At 40.0% G+C, this 20,096-nt stretch overlaps 1 protein-coding gene across 2 annotated transcripts in view; it reads right to left on the minus strand.

Moving 5' to 3' along the window:
- itga3b (integrin, alpha 3b) overlaps positions 1-20,096 on the minus strand; it is an 88,235-nt gene that overhangs the window by 55,543 nt on the left and 12,596 nt on the right. The gene's annotated exons all lie outside the window — the stretch shown is intronic.

A 20,096-nucleotide genomic window follows, 5' to 3' on the forward strand; every position in this document is an offset into this window, starting at 1 on the left:
CTCATCCTAGATTTTGTTTGTTCTCTCACTATAGTAACTAAAAATCAATATAGTATACCTTTAAAAAAATAACTTACTCAAAAGGGTTCCCTTTGACTTTTTGTTCTTATACGTTTCCATTTTCTTCTAGTCACAGAAGAAAATGGAAAAGTATAACAGAATTTAGTTTAGCATGTTCTAAAATGTTATATTTTAAAAATATAATTTTTTAAATAATTTTTTATATTTTAAAAATATAATTTTATATTCTAAAAATATAATTTTTACAATTTTCTAAAACTGCTGCGCCACTGTCTGAAGTCTCCTTGCGCCTCCCACTCAGATTTTGTAAACCACTGTCTTACAGAGAAAGCGAGGGAGTGATGGTGAGGGGAAAGAAGGACAAACAAAAATGTCACAAGGTCATGTGAGTTTTGTAAACAGGGATCTGTCGGTAGGACACTCCAAAAACTTGACCAGATTTCAAATACTCAAACTTCACCTGACCACCAGGAAGTCAATTAAAGGAGACTTCCTCCCTCCCTGTTTTGACTCATTCAAAGAACATCCATTTCCTGTGTTTACCAACAACATACACTATATTGCCAAAAGTATTTGGCCACCCATCCAAATGATCAGAATCAGGTGTCCTAATCACTTGGCCCGGGCCACAGGTGTATAAAATCAAGCACTTAGGCATGGAGACTGTTTCTACAAACATTTGTGAAAGAATGGGCCGCTCTCAGCTCAGTGGAACTGTCATAGGATGCCACCTATGCAACAAATCCAGTCGTGAAATTTCCTCGCTCCTAAATATTCCAAAGTCAACTGTCTGCTTTTTTATAAGAAAGTGGAAGAGTTTGGGAACAACAGCAACTCAGCCACTAAGTGGTAGGCCACGTAAACTGACAGAGAGGGGTCAACGGATGCTGAAGCACATAGTGCAAAGACTTTCTGCACTGTCAGTTGCTACGGAGCTCCAAACTTCATGTGACCTTCCAATTAGCCCACGTACAGTACGCAGAGGGCTTCATGGAATGGGTTTCCATGGCCGACCAGCTGCATTCTAAGCCATACATCACCAAGTCCAATGCAAAGCGTCAGATGCAGTGGTGTAAAGTTAAACGTTAAAGTGCCAATGATTGTCACACACACACCAGGTGTGGCAAAATTATTTTGCACGTCGCCACTGGACTCTAGAGCAGTGGAGGCGCGTTTTCTGGAGTGATTGCTTTTCTATCTAGCAATCTAATGGACGAGTCTGGGTTTGGAGGTTGCCAGGAGAACGGTACATTTCGGACTGCATTGTGCCGAGTGTGAAGTTTGATGGAGGAGGAATTATGGTGTGGGCTTGGCCCCTTAGTTCCAGTGAAAGGAACTTTGAATGCTCCAGATACCAAAACATTTTGGACAATTCCATGCTCCCAACATTGTGGAAACAGTTTGAAGTGGGCCCCTTCCTCTTCCAACATGACTGTGCACCAGTGCACAAAGCAAGGTCCATAAAGACATGGATGACTGTGTCTGGTGTGGATAAACTTGACTGGCCTGCACAGAGTCTTGACCTGAACTAGATAGAACACCTTTGGGATGAATTAGAACGGAGACTGAGAGCCAGGCCTTCTCGACCAACATCAGTGTGTGACCTCACCAATGCGCTTTTGGAAGAATGGTGGAAAATTCCTATAAACACACTCCGCAACCTTGTGGACAGCCTTCCCAGAAGAGTTGAAGCTGTAATAGCTGCAAAAGGTGGACCAACATCATATTGAACCCTATGGGTTAGCAATGGGATGGCACTTCAAGTTCATATGTGAGTCAAGGCAAGTGGCCAAATACTTTTGGCAATATAGTGTATTTTCACACGGCTGCCTCTAGCCTTACATGTCAATGTATAAATAGTATTGTAATAGTGTCTAGGAAAAGCTTGTCTAGCAAACACAAGGCAAGTGTCTAACTGTAAGCTGTCTGGCTGTGAATTTTTAAAGTGTTTTTCACAATTTCCCTGTATCTCTTGTTAATACGTAACCTGTCCAGTGCAGGGTGTGCCAATATGGCCCTCAGGCTAAAGAAAATGTTTTACAAAACCTCAGGTTTTGTTTTTAACTCTTGATAGAATACACAACACTACAAATGACCGTCAATCGTTTTCCTTGACATTGTGGCTAAGAATGAAGAGTAACATTAAGAATATACGCAGAATACAAGATATTTATTGTCGTCAATAAACTCAACCATCTCCTCTCTAACCAAAAATGTGATGTGTAAGGCTTGTTTTTTGGCAGCCAAATTGTAAACATGTAGAAGCTTGTAGCTGTTGTCAGGGTAAGATTAGGGGAAACGCAGACAGACAGTTGGTTACTGGAGACAGAAAATATGTTCTAATTATCATTTTCTTGCAGTATTTAACCATGAAAAGATCCTGGAGTTTGTTTATTTATCATTTTGTTTTAATAATTTTTTTTTAAATTGCCTAAAAATGGAAATAGCCACACAAACCCAGACAATTTTTTTTGGCATTCAGTTTTTTAATGGTTAAACACAAAGTTTGCCACAGGATGATAATAAAAAAAAATTGTCATCAGGTTTAAACACAAAATGTCCCATTCAAAACTACTAATATTTCAATGTTTTAATCCGACATTTATTTTAACACAAATTAATGCAATACAGCACTTTACTATATACTCGACTTGTCCAGGGTGTAACTTGCCTTCTGTCCGAGTGCAGCTGGGATAGGCTACAGCACCCCCGCGACCCCGAGAGAGACAATCGGTAGAAAATGAATGGATGGATGAATGATTTGATAACTTTTTTCGTTTGTCCACAGGATGGTGCTGCAATTGTGTTTTTAAAGCATTCAGCAAAACTTCCCATTTTACTATTTTCTGCTAATGAATTGAATGGATACATATTTGTCACAAATTATAGAATACAACAGAATAGAATAGTCGCTCACCATCCACAGCACTAAGAAGACAAACAGGCGGCAGCTGAACAGCCAAGAATGCTTAAAACACAAAGCTATACACAGGGAAAATATTAATAGATATATATATATGTATATATACATATATAAGTATATCTACATACACACACACACACACACACACACACACACACACACACACACACACACACACACACACACACACACACATATATATAATATATATATAATATATATACATATATATATATATATATATATATATACATATATATATATATATATATATATATATATATATATATATATGTTAGGGATGTCGAACTTAATGCAATAATAACGCGTTAACTATACTGTAAGTTCCTTTAACCGAAATATTTTTTTTAATCCCCGATAAACGCGCATGCGCCCCCACTCCTTTTTGACTCTCGTACCATTCCGTAGGTTAGGAATGTGGCTGTTTTTACTATTTACTGATGAGCCACAAGCGGAAAAATAGTGATCAGAAATGAACAAAGAAAAGGGTCAATTATGGAAATACCACGTCCAAAGCCATGACAAGTTCTTCTCCCGACAAGACAAACATTTTTTTTTAAATCCACGATCGCTGTGAGACGCCACACAGCACATATATAAAATACTTAGGTGTAGATATATATCTTTGTGTGCGTGTATATATATCCTACACACACATATGCAATATATAAAAATACATATATATATATATATATATATATATATATATATATATATATATATATATATATATATATATATATATATATATAAAATACATGAATTAAGTATATTTTATGTAGAAATAGTTTTAAAAGGGAACAACACTTTTATGAGAGACAAGAGACAAGTCTTTTTTTTTCAATGATTTTAAAGATGATAAAAAAAACATTTAAAAGATGAGGCTAATGGGAGTCACCATTGTAACCTTCAGAGCCCTTTAAAACAACTTCAAACCCTTCAGCAACAATTTATAAACACAGTGCAAGTCTATATATAATGTAGTAACAGACACATTCATAACAAATGGTAAATGGTAAATGGGTTGTACTTGTATAGCGCTTTTCTACCTTTCTAAGAAACTCAAAGCGCTTTGACACTATTTCCACATTCACCCATTCTCACACACACACACACACACACACACACACATTCACACACTGATGTGAACAATATGTAATATGTTGAATATGTACCGTATTTTAATCATTTTCGGGACTGATTTATTTCGCGCATTGATTTCTGTACGTCTGACTTCTGGCAACATGTGTGTTCCTACTTCCGGAATCAAACACGAGAGTGTCTTCTAATCATGGCAGACTTGGTAACAGACAACGAAAACAACTATTTTTTGGACAAATCTGGATTTACAACCTTATGTTTTTGAAGCTAAATATATTGAGGATGAACTAGTGCTTATAAAAGCGAGCACAAAGAAGAGTGTGAGACGTAGGAGCAGACGGAAGCCGGGAGAGGGGGATGAAAGCAATTTTGACGCTATAAATATGGAACTTGGAGCCAAGCTATTTCAACATAAATGGATTGCCTTCCCAAAATCAACAGGAAACATCCCTGGCCAGCTGCACCAGACAAACAAGTGTATATTGACTGAGTCACTTTAATATCGGTCATGATTAACGCAGCACTTAATGCATGTTAGTACAACTACAGTACATACGCTGTCTGGCTAGCTCAGCTCTGTACAAACAATATATGAAATGTGGGCTAATACTTTACAGATACTGTAATATGATTGTTTATGTTTTTCAGTCAATACAGATTGGTGTTCTATCGCAGTGTTGTGCATTAAAAACTCAAAGGCGTTTTGTGCTGTTGTAGAAGCTAGCTTATCTCTTGCCGTAGTTAGCTTTTACGGCTAAAACCGTAGCACACCGATGTGTTACTACAATAGAAAAATAGTTTCTCAGTGTTGGCTCTTGCAATAACAATGTTGCTATAGCTTGGTTATTATACGGGTTACAGAACATAAACAGGTTTCGAATTTAACCACGGCAACCGCGGTGAGTGCCGCGACCGCCCTTGAAACTTGCAGTAATGCACTAGAAAATTGACCAGCATCAACGACAAGAACATGCCGTGACCGCCCTTGACTTTTTACTTGTTAATGGGCAATAGTAACGTAATTGTTTTGTCGAATAAATTGATAAAACACCACGACATTCCTTTTTTTCTTACATTTTCAACTGTTTAAGACATCGCATAATTAACGTTAATCGATATAAACAACATGGGCGCAGCCATTTCAGAAGGGTGTGTCAAAGGTTAACCGAAAAAGAGAACAGCCGAGTTGTTCCGAGATTTTCCGAGAGATACACTAGTTGTATCAGGGTTTGGAAGGACGTCAGGTGTTCGGTGAATTTAGGTCAGGCACCTCTCAAAATGCCGAGTAAGGAACGAATCAAAAAAGGAAAATACGAACAATTACAGGCTGTTGGGGAAAATGTAGCAAGCTACACAACTTCTTTTGGTAGGTTTATTTCATAGTTTAAATGGAGTGCTAAATTAGTCGATCATTTGCCCTCAAAACTCAGCAATTCTAGACCAGTCAATGTTGTTTATGTGCTGTATCGTCAATGTTTATTTTGATTCGTGTGTAAAACACAAGGATTTGTTTACTTTTTTGTAAATGTTGAACATCGCTGATGTAAACAATAATTGAATTAAAATTGCATGCCGTTTTATATGTTCGTTTATACCAAGAGTAGGGAACCTATGGCTCTAGAGCCAGATGTGGCTCTTTTGATGACTGCATCTGGCTCTCAGATAAATCTTAGCTGGCATTGCTTAACACGATAAGTAATGAATAATTCAGCTGGTAATCACAGTGTTAAAAATAACGTTCAAATATAAAACATTCTCATGCATTTTAATCCATCCATCCGTTTTCTACCGCACCTGTTCAAGAAGTCGCATTAATGGTAAGAAGCATTTTATTTATTATTGGTTAGCTTCAGAATAACAATGTTATTAAAAAGAATAAGAGACTTATTATACTTTTAAAATGTTGGTCTTACTTAAAAATGCACGCATCTAGTTGTATTCAGTGTTAAAAAATATGATATGGCTCTCACGAAAATACATTTAAAAATATTTGGCTTTCATGGCTCTCTTAGCCAAAAAGGTTCCCGACCCCTGGTTTACACACAACTTTACCATAAGTTTGTAGGCCGGCGTAAGGGGAAACTATGCCCATTTTTTTCATATAAATGTGTATGAATATATATATATACATATATGCATGCATGCTTTGGAGCCCCTGCCTTGAAAGAAAACAATGTTTGCCTTGGTGCCCTTCCAACTTGCCTTAGTGCCCTAAAATATGAGCCCTCCTTTAAGGCAACACTTGCCTTGACCTTAAAAAGTTAAATATCGAGGCCTGCGTAAATCAAGCATTGTTGACAGTTTTTAATGCATTTTTAAAGTGATTTAGAGGTAGAACTGATTGCTCTCATTATCTGCATTGCCAGCCACCTGGAATGAGACAATTTTTATAGGTTAGAAAGCAAAAAAAATAAAAAAAACTTTTGTCTTCTTGTCCTAATGATTGTGAATGATTGGTAAAATTCCCCCCAAAAAGTGCAGTTCCCCTTTAAAAGTGCTAAAAGTGAAAAAAATAAATAAATATATGCATAACATTCACAGCAGTTTTGGGGAAGTCATTAAGACAAAGTGTTTTTTTTTAATTTTATGTAAATTAATGTCACTGTCAATAATGAGTAAATACTCCCTAATATTTAATAATAGAAAAAAAAAAAATTCCACATATTTTTTTTTTTTACATAAACATAACTGTTTTTTTCTAAACACAAAAAAATGAATAACGATTTTATACGTATATGTCATTTTACATGGAAAAAATAATGGAAGGTTTTACACAAAGGACTTTTGGTAACACTCAAGAAGTGTAGCTGTACACCTTGCGGTACCTAGATAACAGTGATGTGGTGATTGACTCCTGTGCTTCAATAGCAAAGTGATGAATTGGCTCTGTGTGTTCAGGAAACAGGGTAATAAAGCAGCATGAGCTGGTGAATACACACATTGCTATTGGACTATTCAGAGCAAGCACACCTTGCTGTTAACACATTGACCTTACACAAAATATGACTCACACATGAGCTGTTACTGGACAAACAGTGATACAGCACTACACATTAAAAAAAACTTGCAGACAACTATATTGCGTAAAACAACTTGGATAGAGGACAACTTGATACAATCTTCATACATGTGATTTATTACAGTTGAGGTTCTGGCAAACTATAACAAGGGATTATTGCAGACTGTGGCATGCAGGCACACAAATGTAATCTTTCCAGCCATCAGCCGACAAAATAAACTGTAGCAAGTTGAACTCGAAACAGATCTCATAAATCAACAACAAAGAAGCCCAACAATGACAGAACATAATTGTTTACATGAAGACACCTATTAGGAGATGAACCGAACAACAACAACAACCCCAAAACCGTATTAAATCCCTACCATAGGGATACATTTAAATGAAATCGGATTCCAAAATGAATCAAATCATATTCAAACAGATGAAATAGTGTTGACGTGCAGGACTTAACAGTGCACACCTGTGTTGTCATACACTAGTCAAATCGCCATCTCAGCAGGCCAAACATCCTGTTTGGAGACCACCATATGCCACTAGTGAAACAGTAACAAGAGAACAAACTCATTTAGGGCCAGTGTGACGAATGAAACATGGCAGGACTTACATTGATACTAAACTAACTTGCTTTTCATTAGCAGCTAGAAAAATCTCGACTGACAAGGCTGGTTTATGCTGGGAAAAGGGGCCTCCGACTGTCTGCTATTGTCATTCGGACCAAAAACACAACAGCCACAATAGTATAGTCCACCGGAAAATTATAATATCATTAACAGTTAAGTTTTGCAGTTCAAGTTCATTACAACTGGACTTAGCCATATAAAAAAAAAAGGCCCGGTTAAAGCTACAGTAAGAAAAAGTATGTTTGTCCTCTGGGTTGTCGCTACAGTTATAAAAACTTAAACTGCCTTTATCCCACTGTGAATAGTAGAAATTAGAGTTCCAGCTATTGTATATTTTACTGATTGAGTAATCTATCAATTAGTTTGCTCGAGTAACTGAATCATCGGACAAAATACACTGCATAACCTCAATATTTATTTTGGGTAAAATAGTAAAATGCCATAATTTTCACTATTTTCCCCACAACAAATGCATATTATCAACATTGAAATTGCACTTTTAAAATGTGTGCATTAATATCGTTTGAATTTTTTTAATCTCTTGTTTGCCGCCACATCGTTCATGGTCTCTTGTGCGCTCTATTTCAGCGGCCTTGCGGAAACTATGTTTGCGTTAGGCCTGGGCAATATGGCCTGAAAATGAAATCTCTGATTTTTTGTTCCAAAAATTTGATTTATGATTTTTTTCCCCCTACCTTTTAAACAAACTGTTGAATACAAATGACAGAGATCATTTAAAACATATTTTTATTTCATTTGATCAAAAACTAGTAGTTTGAAATATTTCCATACATTGTATTTTACTCTTCGCAACATTTAGATTTAAATAATGTTGTTTTTTTAGACCAGATATATATTTTTTTTATGGAATAATTTTCAAAGAACTATATTAAGAGTTTCTTCTGGGAAGCAATACTTCTGTCTTGAATAAAATAATATTATATATAACATATAACAAAAATGTTATATTGCACATTGCATGCAAGTAAACAATAATCTCACATTGATAATAAAAAAGTGAAAACTTAAACTTCTGTCTTCAATAAAATACTTCTGTACATAAAAATGTAGTATTGTACATTGTATGCAAATACATACTCAAGTAAAACATTGACAAGAGTATATTTTAAGTAAGTCAAGTGGATAAAGGCAGGCTTTTTCATTCACACATCGTGGCGGAGTGCACAGCGACTGCTTTAGTAATTGTTCTCCACTGTGCTTCTTTCTCATACTACATGGTATCGTCATCAGTGTTCGGAAAATTACTTTAAAAAAGTAATTAATTATAGTTACTTTACCAAAAAAAAAACAATTGAATCAATAATGGAATTACTCTGATAAATATAATTAATTACTAGGGAAAGTAATTTACATGCTACATAAAAAAAATATGCACTTGAGAGATGTTTCATATTGGAGCAAAGTGTGCGTGTGCGTGTGTGTGTGCCTTTAAAAGGCGGTGCCTGTTGCCACGTGACGTGTGACAAGCGGTAGAAAATGGATGGATGGATGGTGTTTGTTAGCTTAGCTGCGGTAGTTTGTCGGCAGTTATGGCAGCTCTGTTGCATGTTTTCACTGGATTGTGTCTCCATGGCTGTCATATCTTCTGGTCCACACAGGGAGTATTGTTTGGATTGTAAGCGGAAAACTGTCACTTCACACTTTGATTTGTTCTCTCGCAATTAGTAGTAGTGTGTATGTATGCATCATAATAATCCCCTCAATTCCCCCCAAAAACGGATTAACTCGCTGGAATATAAAGACAATAAAACATACTGTACATCCATAAACGTGGATGCATATGCAAAAGTGCAATATTTATCTGTACAGTAATCTGTTTATTTATATCTACACCTTATTGCACTTTTATCCTGCACTACAACGAGCTAATGCAACGAAATGTTGTTCTTATCTGTACTGTAAAATTCAAATTTGAATGACAATAAAAGGAAGTCTAAGTGTGCGTGTGTTTGTTGTCTGTGTGTGGTGTTGCCCCTTCCTATTAGATATCAAGTTAATTTTTGTGTTGAGTACTGGTTGTTGCTTTCATTAGCAAAATGATATTCCCTGCATTGAACTTGCTGCGTTTCTGACACTGACATGTTAACATAAAACCACATCAAAAATAGCGTTCCATGTGACATCAGAACACTGATCATCATACACACCTGGTGTAAATGATTCCTCCACAGGAAGCTCCTTTTTAGTCACAGTTTGTTGTTGCGGTCTTGTTCGCCTCAAAAAAAAATTTCACTTCCCGTACTCGGCTAGAGGCTTCGGTTTCAGATGCTGGAATAAATTTGTTGTGCTGCTGCCTTTTTCAAACAAACTTTGCAGTGTGTAATCATTTGTTCCATGCTTGTTGCCTCAAAACTGAAGTACTGAATACACTTTTCTTTTCTTTGGAACAAACGCCTCGCTCTTGTTAGCATTAGCATTAGCCATGTTTTTCTAAGTGTGCCGCAAAGGAAATAAAGGGGGCGGCGCAAGCTACAGAAAGTCTTGGGGGCAAGTAATATGCCGAAGCAAGAGGAGAAAAATAATTATATTTTATTTCTTAAATCGTCTACAACAAAATAATCAAATATATCGATAAATCGATATATCGCCCAGGCCGAGTTCGCATATTTAAAGTCCCAGGAACTCCATGCAGTCCGGATTCTATAAAATGTTGTCAGTTACACTTGTTAAATGATTACTCGAAGCAACAGAATATGAATTAAAACTTTTTATCTAATCGAGTTTATCGATTTAATCGATAAATGATGGCAGCCCTTGTACAAACTGACAGAGACAAATGTGAATTTTGTGAATTGACCTTTACATAAGCTATCAACACTAAGCTAATGAAAGGCAGCTAATGTCTTTTAATATGCATTTTGTAATCATTGAAGTGTATTCAAATGTAACATTAACGCCAAGTCTACTGCTAACACAATAAGAGAGGTGTCCTGGCTGGTGCACAAAAGTAAGTGATCCAGGGTTGCCACAGCAATGGCGCGGACATGATTCTCCTTATTAAATGCCAACAATTCAAATAGTATTATTAAGTTAAAAACAATAATTTTAACGTCAAATTATTACATACAGCTGCTTTAAGTTTCAAACGTGATAATCCTTCCTCATTCATATGCTGTTCCTAAATAAACATTTAAAATAATGAAAAAATATATATATATATATATATATGTATGTATATATACATACAGTATATATACACATATATATATATACATACATACATATATATATATATATACACACATATATACACACACATACATACACACATACATATATATATATATATATATACACACATACACACATACATATATATATATATATATATATATATATATATATATATATATATATATATATATATATATATATATATATATATATATATATGTATCTCCTTTCTGAGCTGCCACCTTACCATGGTAGAGGAGTTTGCGTGTCCCAATGATCCTAGGAGCTATGTTGTCCGGGGGTTTCTATGCCCCCTGGTAGGGTCTCCCAAGGCAAACTGGTCCTAGGTGAGGGATCAGACAAAGAGCAGCTCGAAGACCTCGATGAAGAACACAAACCAAGGACCCAGATTTCCCTCGCCCGGACGCGAGTCACCGGGGTCCCCCTCTGGAGCCAGGCCCGGAGGTGGGGCACGATGGCGAGCGCCTGGTGGCCGGGCCTGTCCCCATGGGGCCCGGCCGGGCACAGCCCGAAGAGGCAACGTGGGTCCCCCCTCCAATGGGCTCACCACCCATAGCAGGGGCCATAGAGGTCGGGTGCAGTGTGAGCTGGGCGGCAGCCGAGGGCAGGGCACTTGGCGGTCCGATCCTCGGCTTCATAAGCTGGCTCTTGGGACGTGGAACGTCACTTCGCTGGGGGGGAAGGAGCCTGAGCTAGTGCGTGAGGTGGAGAAGTTCCGGCTAGATATAGTCGGACTCACTTCGACGCACAGCAAGGGCTCTGGAACCACTTCTCTTGAGAGGGGCTGGACTCTCTTCCACTCTGGCGTTGCCGGCAGTGAGAGGCGACGGGCTGGGGTGGCAATTCTTGTTGCCCCTCGGCTCAAAGCCTGCACGTTGGAGTTCAACCCGGTGGACGAGAGGGTAGCTTCCCTCCGCCTTTGGGTGGGGGGACGGGTCCTGACTGTTGTTTGCGTTTACGCGCCAAACAGCAGCTCAGAGTACCCACCCTTTTTGGATTCACTCGAGGGAGTACTGGGGAGTGCTCCCCCGGGTGATTCCCTCGTTCTACTGGGGGACTTCAACGCTCATGTTGGCAGCGACAGTGAAACCTGGAGAGGTGTGATTGGGAAGAATGGCCGCCCGGATCTGAACCCGAGTGGTGTTCTGTTATTGGACTTTTGTGCTCGTCACAGATTGTCGATAACAAACACCATGTTCAAACATAAGGGTGTCCATATGTGCACTTGGCACCAGGACACCCTAGGCCGCAGTTCCATGATCGACTTTGTAGTTGTGTCATCGGATTTGCGGCCTCATGTTTTGGACACTCGGGTGAAGAGAGGGGCGGAGCTTTCTACCGATCACCACCTGGTGGTGAGTTGGCTGCAATGGTGGGGGAGGATGCCGGACAGACCTGGCAGGCCCAAACGCATTGTGAGGGTTTGCTGGGAACGCCTGGCAGAGTCTCCTGTCAGAGAGAGTTTCAATTCCCACCTCCGGAAGAACTTTGAACATGTCACGAGGGAGGTGCTGGACATTGAGTCCGAGTGGACAATGTTCCGTACCTCTATTGTCGAGGCGGCCGATTGGAGCTGTGGCCGCAAGGTAGTTGGTGCCTGTCGTGGCGGTAATCCTAGAACCCGTTGGTGGACGCCGGCGGTAAGGGATGCCGTCAGGCTGAAGAAGGAGTCCTATCGGGTTCTTTTGGCTCATGGGACTCCTGAGGCAGCAGACAGGTACCGACAGGCCAAGCGGTGTGCGGCTTCAGCGGTCGCGGAGGCAAAAACTCGGACATGGGAGGAGTTCGGGGAGGCCATGGAAAAAGACTTCCGGACGACTTCGAAGCAATTCTGGACCACCATCCGCCGCCTCAGGAAGGGGAAGCAGTGCAGTGTCAACACCGTGTATGGTGGGGATGGTGCTCTGCTGACCTCGACTGCGGATGTTGTGGATCGGTGGAGGGAATACTTCGAAGACCTCCTCAATCCTACCAGCACGTCTTCCTATAAGGAAGCAGGGCCTGGGGAGTCTGTGGTGGGCTCTCCTATTTCTGGGGCTGAGGTTGCCGAGGTAGTTAAAAAGCTCCTCGGTGGCAAGGCCCCGGGGGTGGATGAGATCCGCCCGGAGTTCCTTAAGGCTCTGGATGTTGTGAGGCTGTCTTGGTTGACAAGACTCTGCAACATCGCGTGGACATCGGGGGCGGTACCTCTGGATTGGCAGACCGGGGTGGTGGTTCCTCTCTTTAAGAAGGGGAACCGGAGGGTGTGTTCCAACTATCGTGGGATCACACTCCTCAGCCTTCCCGGTAAGGTCTATTCAGGTGTACTGGAGAGGAGACTACGCCGGATAGTCGAACCTCGGATTCAGGAGGAACAGTGTGGTTTTCGTCCTGGTCGTGGAACTGTGGACCAGCTCTATACTCTCGGCAGGGTCCTTGAGGGTGCATGGGAGTTTGCCCAACCAGTCTACATGTGCTTTGTGGACTTGGAGAAGGCATTCGACCGTGTACCCCGGGAAGTCCTGTGGGGAGTGCTCAGAGAGTATGGGGTAACGGACTGTCTTATTGTGGCAGTTCGCTCCCTGTATAATCAGTGTCAGAGCTTGGTCCGCATTGCCGGCAGTAAGACGGACACGTTTCCAGTGAGGGTTGGACTCCGCCAAGGCTGCCCTTTGTCACCGATTCTGTTCATAACCTTTATGGACAGAATTTCTAGGCGCAGTCAGGGCGTTGAGGGGATCTGGTTTGGTGGCTGCAGGATTAGGTCACTGCTATTTGCAGATGATGTGGTCCTGATGGCTTCCTCCGGCCAAGATCTTCAGCTCTCACTGGATCGGTTCGCAGCAGAGTGTGAAGCGACTGGGATGGGAATCAGCACCTCCAAGTCCGAGTCCATGGTTCTCTCCCGGAAAAGGGTGGAGTGCCATCTCCGGGTTGGGGAGGAGATCTTGCCCCAAGTGGAGGAGTTCAAGTACCTCGGAGTCTTGTTCACGAGTGGGGGAAGAGTGGATCGTGAGATCGACAGGCGGATCGGTGCGGCGTCTTCAGTAATGCGGACGCTGTATCGATCCGTTGTGGTGAAGAAGGAGCTGAGCCGGAAGGCAAAGCTCTCGATTTACCGGTCGATCTACGTTCCCATCCTCACCTATGGTCATGAGCTTTGGGTCATGACCGAAAGGACAAGATCACGGGTACAAGCGGCCGAAATGAGTTTCCTCCGCCGAGTGGCGGGGCTCTCCCTTAGAGATAGGGTGAGAAGCTCTGTCATTCGGGGGGAGCTCAAAGTAAAGCCGCTGCTCCTCCACATCGAGAGGAGCCAGATGAGGTGGTTCGGGCATCTGGTCAGGATGCCACCCGAACGCCTCCCTAGGAAGGTGTTTCGGGCACGTCCGACCGGTAGGAGGCCACGGGGAAGACCCAGGACACGCTGGGAAGACTATCTCTCCCGGCTGGCCTGGGAACGCCTCGGGATCCCCCGGGAGGAGCTGGACGAAGTGGCTGGGGAGAGGGAAGTCTGGGCTTCCCTGCTTAAGCTGCTGCCCCCGCGACCCGACCTCGGATAAGCGGAAGAAGATGGATGGATGGATGGATACATATATATATACACACACACATATATATATATATATATATATATATATATATATATATATATATATATATATATATATACACACATATATACATATATATACACACGTATATATACACACACACACACACATATATATATATATATATATATATATATACATATACAATAATGTATTTATTTATACAGTTAATTATTTTTTACATTTATGAATAATCCATATAATAAATTGTTAGTGCCATTTTGAACAAGTATGCACACATGATATATGTCCTCAAACACATACCAAGCAGGAGTGTAAGCCAAACCTTGTGGTTCATTTCCGTGTCAAAGATGAAACATGGTCTTTGAGGTATTGAAGCATATAGTTTTTCTAAAGACAGGTGACCCTCATCCACCCGCAGGCCAGCCAACTACACCAGCGTCTTTTCCATGCTGCTCCACACACGGGGCAAAAAAAAGGATCTCTTACAGTTTTGAAACAGTCCACTCTGCAGGTAGTATAGCAATGAAAGGCCCACTGGAGAGAATCTCCTCTGTGGAGAATAGCAGGAGGTATAGCATCCTGCTGGGATCCATTTCACTATGTTATTAGAGGCTGCCATTCATTGTGCAAGTTCAACATACTGATTGGATACACACAATAAATACAACGGTCACCATGGACTAACTTTCACTTGCAGCAGAATTAGACTGTAAAACATGAATGAGGGTGCAATGAACACGCCTGCATTCTTATCTCAAAGTGTTTCACTGGGCATGACAGTAGATCACCAAAAGGCCTCCTCCAGGCTCAAAGACCACCAACACTTTGCAGATAAAGAAAGCTTGGAGCGCAGCCATGATGTAAATCTGTGTCATTTACTTTATTTAGCCTGTGCCACATCTTACAGCAGTGGTTCTCAAACATTTTTCACCAAGTACCACCTCAGAAAACACTTAGCACTCCAAGTACCACCGTAATGACCAACATTAAAAAAAACAGTAGCGTAGTAGGCCTAAATATTCATTAAAATCAAGGCAGAGGTTTTGTTTACCAGATATATTAAACATTTTTGGCCATTGTAACATTACGCACAGTTTGAACAGTAACAATTAAGTGATTATTTGGCATACTACTAGATGGAGCCCGCATACCACAGTTTGAGAATCCCTGTCCTACAGTTTAGCATATACAGGACTGTTTCATAAAATTAGAATATTATGATAAAGTCCTTTATTTTCTGTAATGCAATTAAAAAAACAAAAATGTCATACATTCTGGATTCATTACACATCAACTGAAATATTGCAAGCTTTTTATTATTTTAATATGGCTGATTATGGCATACAGCTTAAGAAAACTAAAAAATCATATCTCAAAAAATTAGAATATTTCCTCAGACCAAGTAAAAAAAAAAGATTTATAACAGCAAAACAAAATCAAACATTTGAAAATGTCAATTAATGCACTCAGTACTTGGTTGGGAATCCTTTTGCACGGATTACTGCATCAATGCGGCGTGGCATGGAGGCAATCAGCCTGTAGCATTGCTGAGGTGTTATGGATGCCCAGGATGCTTCAATAGCGGCCTTTAGCTCATTTGCATTATTGGGTCTGGTGTCTTTCAGCTTCTTCTTCACAATACCCCACAAATTCTCTATGGGGTTCAGGTCAGGGGAGTTGGCAGGCCAATTGAGGACAGTAATGCCATGGTCAGTACACCAGTTACTGGTAGTTTTGGCACTGTGGGCAGGTGCCAGATCATGCTGGAAAATGAAATGATCATCTCCATAGAGCTTTTCAACAGATGGAAGCATGTATTCTAATTTTCTGAGACAGTCCTGTATATGAGCTACCATAAATCGCAAAGTTTGTGACAGGTTTTAAAAGCCTCGAAAAGTTAAATATGTTCCACAATAGTGTATTGAAAGTGTGGGCTAAAATCTCCTGAAGCCTTGATCTTCGATTTAAGTGTTTTTCTACCGGAAACACACTGTTGTGCGTCTATAGATTGAATGGTGATGAGCTATTTTAATATCTGTCTCTAACAAAATGTGTCTCCAAGAAGCACTATATGAATGTCTCCATGTGTACTTGTCCACTGTAATAGATGCCAAATCCTCCCTGAAAAGCAGTGTCCTCTGCAGTGAACTTTTGTGTTTTGCGTAAAATTTGACAAAAGAAATAGACCAAAAACAAATCTCCACTAGACAGGACGCAGTTCTAAGGAGTATATGTCACGTACAACAATGTAACCTTAAGGACACAAACGTTAGCAACACTTACCTAGCTAGGTGAGCTAAACTGCTAGTGTCATTGAATAGGTAGACACGGCCCTTTGAGCCTAAATTGAGCCTAAACTTGTGGGGGCAAGGGTCAGAGTAGGGGTTGGCGTCATGGCCTAAAATCTATATCGAGATATACTGTATGTTGCAGCCTCATGCGATAAAAATATATATATCACAATATATTATTTGGTATGTAATTAACATAACTATTTCAAAACGGGTTACAAAGGTTCCTAATTTGGCTGCTGGCTAATGCAGTAACATATTGCGTAATTTCCTGTTGTATTATTTTCTCACAACAATTCTTATTGCTAATTTACTCTTAATATCTGGTTACTATCTACACTTCTGTTAAAATATAACTAGCACTTATTTTACTGTTGTTTGGATACTTTATCAAATCAAATCAAATCAACTTTATTTATAGAGCACATTTAAAATTTACCACAGGGGTAGCCAAAGTGCTGTACAATGAGCAGGTTAAAAGATAAAACGAGTACCGAGCAAACACAACACAACACAAACAGAACACGATAAAAAATAAATAATTAAAATAGAATTAATAAAAACATAAAAACATAAAAACAGGATCACAGCAGGTGTATTATGGGGCGCCATTGCAGGATGGATATCACTCAGTGTTAAAAGCCATGGAATAAAAGTATGTTTTTAAGAGAGATTTAAAAACAGGAAGAGAGGAGGCTTGTCTAACACTCAGGGGTAGGTCGTTCCAGAGCTTGGGAGCAGCAACGGCGAAAGCTCTGTCACCTCTAAGCTTCAGCCTTGTGTCAGGGACCGTCAACAGCAGCTGATCGGCTGATCTTAAGGATCGGGTGGGGCAGTAAGGCTGAAGGAGGTCGGAGAGATAGGTTGGCGCGAGGTTGTTTAGACATTTAAAAACAAATAAAAGGAGTTTAAAATGTATTCGGTAACGCACAGGGAGCCAGTGAAGGGACGCTAAAATAGGGGTGATGTGCTCACGTCTGCGGGTCTGTGTTAACTTTACATTAGCTTTGGACAAAGCTACACATTTGGGTATGGATCAAATACAAAGTAGTTACAGAGGCAGTATTAGTCATACCAATACTGATGGTATTACTTAAAAAAATACATTAAAAATCCTTATTATATTATATATGATTACATTTTTGATCACAATTATAATCAGACAAAAACACAGGATGACGGTGAAACAATATCAAAAATTCTAATTATTTCCTACTATTCGCTCTGCTATAAATCTTTTGGATTTTGCCCTAAGAATATCAGTATGATGGAAAAATATTTTAACTTTATATTTAAGTGATTATTATTTATTATTATTTATAACACTAAAAGTTACAAAGTTTGGGAGTAAATAGATATGATCAAAATAAAATAAACCTCACATTGATCATAACATCCTATTAGAACACATCAACTCATGTGTCGGTATGTCTGACTGAACTTTTTCTTGGTTTAACTCCTATCTCCCTGAAAGGATGCACTATGCATCCTATAACTACGACTTCTGAGTATGTTAAGGTAACATGCGGAGTTCGACAGGGTTCAGTTCTTGGCCCTGCACTTTTCAGCATTTGTATGCTGCCAGTGATCATTGAACATGTGTTCGTTACGTCTCGTCTTGATTATTGTAACACATTATTTTCAGGTCTCCCCATGTCCGGTTACAGGCAGTACAAAATGTGGCTGCTAGAGTCTTAAATGAGACAAGAAGGTTTGATCATATTACACCTATAGTGGTCCACCTGCACTGGCTCCTGGTACATTTAAAATGTGATTTTAAGGTTGTATTACTTTTGTACAAAATACTATCTTATCTTGTTGATTGTATTGTACCCCATGTTCCGTCCAGAAATTTACGTTCCAAGAACGCTGGCTTATTAGCGATTCCCAGGGCCCCAAAAACGTCTGCAGGCGCTAGAGCAGACCTGGGCAAATTATGTCTGTTTGGCCACAATACACAGCAATATGTTTGGAGGAGAAAAGGTGAGGCCTTTAATTACAGGAACACCCAACCTACCGTCAAGCATGGTGGTGGTAGTATTATGCTCTGGGCCTGTTTTGCTGCCAATGGAATTGGTGTTTTACAGAGAGTAAATGGGACAATGAAAAAGGAGGATTACCTCCAAATTCTTCAGGACAACCTAAAATCATCAGCCCGGAGGTTGGGTCTTGGGCGCAGTTGGGTGTTCCAACAGGACAATGACCCTAAACACACGTCAAAAGTGGTAAAGGAATGGCTAAATCAGACTAGAATTAAGGTTTTAGAATGGCCTTCCCAAAGTCCTGACTTTGGACAATGCTGAAGAAACAAGTCCATGTCAGAAAACCAACAAATTTAGCTGAACTGCACCAATTTTGTCAAGAGAAGTGGTCAAAAATTAAATCAGAAGCTTGTGGATGGCTACCAAAAGCGCCTTATTGCAGTGAAACTTACCAAGGGACATGTAACCAAATATTAACATTGCTGTGTGTATACTTTTGACCCAGCAGATTTGGTCACATTTTCAGTAGACCCATAATAAATTCATAAAAGAACCAAACTTCATGAATGTGTTTTGTGACAAACAAGTATGTGCTCCAATCACTCTATCACAAAAAAATAAAGAGTTGTAGGAATTATTGGAAACTCAAGACAGCCATGACATTATGTTCTTTACAAGTGTATGTAAACTTTTGACCACAACTATATATATATACCGTATTTTCCGCACTATAAGGCGCACCGGATTATTAGCCGCACCTTCAATGAATGGCATATTTCATAACTTTGTCCACCAATAAGCCGCCCCGGACTATAAGCCGCGCCTACGCTGCGCTAAAGGGAATGTCAAAAAAACAGTCAGATAGGTCAGTCAAACTTTAATAATATATTAAAAACCAGCGTTCTAACAACTCTGTTCACTCCCAAAATGTACGCAAATGTGCAATCACAAACATAGTAAAATTCAAAATAGTGCAGAGCAATAGCAACATAATGTTGCTCGAACGTTAATGTCACAACACACAAAATAAACATAGCGCTCACTTTCTGAAGTTATTCTTCATTCGTAAATCCTTCGTCTTCGGTGTCCGAAGTGAAAAGTTGGGCAAATTTACGATCCACTGGCAGATGTTGGCGTCGTCTGGCGCTGCCTCCTCGTCTTAGTGAAGGTGTGTTCGCCTTCTGTCATCCATTGTTCCCACGCAGTTAGCAGTCTAGCTTCGAATGCCCTGTTGACACCAATATCTAGCGGCTGGAGGTCTTTTGTCAATCCACCCGGAATGACGGCGAGTATTGAATTAAGCGCGTAAGCGTGTCTCTCAATGTGCTGTTATGAGCTAGCA

Source organism: Nerophis lumbriciformis, linkage group LG11 (genome assembly GCF_033978685.3).
Source record: "Nerophis lumbriciformis linkage group LG11, RoL_Nlum_v2.1, whole genome shotgun sequence".
NCBI lineage: Eukaryota > Metazoa > Chordata > Actinopteri > Syngnathiformes > Syngnathidae > Nerophis > Nerophis lumbriciformis.